The sequence below is a fragment of the Arachis ipaensis genome, chromosome B09, assembly GCF_000816755.2.
Source record: "Arachis ipaensis cultivar K30076 chromosome B09, Araip1.1, whole genome shotgun sequence".
Classification (NCBI taxonomy): domain Eukaryota; kingdom Viridiplantae; phylum Streptophyta; class Magnoliopsida; order Fabales; family Fabaceae; genus Arachis; species Arachis ipaensis.
Window position 1 is genome coordinate 133,453,488 of NC_029793.2, and position 2,113 is coordinate 133,455,600.

Consider the following 2,113-nt stretch of genomic DNA (forward strand, 5'->3'; position numbering starts at 1 on the left):
AGCTCTCATCTCATTTTCTGTTCGAAATGATAGATCTTATCTGAATTCAATACATTTAGATATTTTTTAATTTAGATCATTTATCTGAATACTTTAGATACGTACATATACTGGAAACAAATTAAAAGAACCAAAGTCAAGAAAAATAATGTCACTTTATTATATTATTTTTTTTAGATAATGTATCTCACACATGCAAAAAATATGAAGAGAAGTAGTACCACAGAATTTGAGCTGACTCAGCTGATCAAATAATAAGCAGCGGTGGAGTTGGGTCGGATTTTAAGTGAAATTATAATTGAACCAATTAAATTGTAATTGGTTTTGTTTGGTTTGAATTTATATTTTTTTTGTATATGTATCCGAACTAATAAACCAAACTGATTAAGAATAGATTGGTTTGGTTTGGGTAATTAGGTATTCGATGAAATAAAAATTCATAAAAAAAAAACGAAATTTTTATCTTAAAATTTCTGTAAGTACAATAAACATGTAAAATCAATAGAAATAATCCAAATATATTAAACACCAAATATATTAAAAACTAAACACATTAAAATCCAAATATACAAAAGTACAATAAAAATAATATTTTAAAAAAAATAATTTTTTAATTAATATATAATCTGAGTCTACAAATTAATTCAAATTTTATACCTTTAAAATTGTTATTCGAATCAACTGCTAAAAAAATTATTGATTTAGTTCCAATTAAACTCGATTACTCATTAATACTAAAACCAATTTAATTAATTTGATTCGAATTTGATCGTACTCGCTATCCCTGCTCAGCCTACCAAATTCCTAGTTGGTGACAACATTTTGATATACCTTGTGCTAGCTATGAATATAAAAAAATACGTATTAATAATAATGCGATGTCATGTGATGGGTTGGATTGTGACAAATTAAAACAAATCCCAACGTTCATCAAGTGATATTTAATTTTAATATTTAAACAAAAAGGATATTGTTGGACACTCTTTATATTTAATTTTAATAATAAAAAAATTTGAGATGAATAAAAATATATACAAAAAATTATAAATATCACATTACATTTTAAAGATTATTTTGTTGCACATCCGCTATCAGTATAATATTTTGGTGAATGCTACCCAACCCTCTCTAAAATAACATGTAAGTTACCCTTCATTATGTTTCACATTGTAATTGGTTCTTATCTTAACTATAGTTGGGTTATTTTATAATTTATTATTTCAGATTTATCAAAGCTCTACTCCCGTTAATTGAAGCACATTCCACTCATTCCAAGCACCGTCGCGTTGGTGACAAGAAGCGCCAACGTCATCGCCATCTACTGCCTTCTCACACAAACTCTCTTTCTTTAGTGCATCATCCCTTAGTCACGTCGTTGAATTCCATCGCCAATAACTTCGTCGTCCTTCCCATTATAGCCAACGTCTCTTTTTGCCATGGATCACTGCTTATCCACATAATTAATGGTTAATTTTGGTTATTAAATTTTTTTATTAAAAAAATATATCTTTATTTAATTACGTGATGGAACATATATTTATATGTAAAATATAATATAATATAATAAAATAAATCTATTCAAAGTATTTAAAAGTATAATTAAAATCATGAACATATAAATATAATAAAAAAATTTGTACTCCAAACAAATAAACATATTTTTTATCATATATATATTATTTAAAAAATAAATATATTATTAAAATTACGTAATTAAATAAAGATATTTTTTTTAATAAAAAAATTTAATAACCAAATTAACCATTAATTATGTGGGTAATAAGTGATCCATGGCAAAGAGAGGCGCTAGCTATACTGGGAAGAGAGGTTGTGTGGGAGGGCAGTAGATGGTGATGACGTTGGCGCTTTTTGTCCCAACTATGGTTAAGATAAGGACCAATTACAATGTGACACATAATAAATGGTAACTTACATGTTATTTTAGAGGGGGTTGGGTAGCATTCACCTAATATTTTTATCCATCAAAATCAATTTTTGGAGTATATTTTTAATATTTATAAATTTTAATGTGTATTTTTGTTCATAATAAACTCTTTTATATGTATTTTTATTTATTTACTCTAAAAGAAATAATAGAGCATATATATTATGT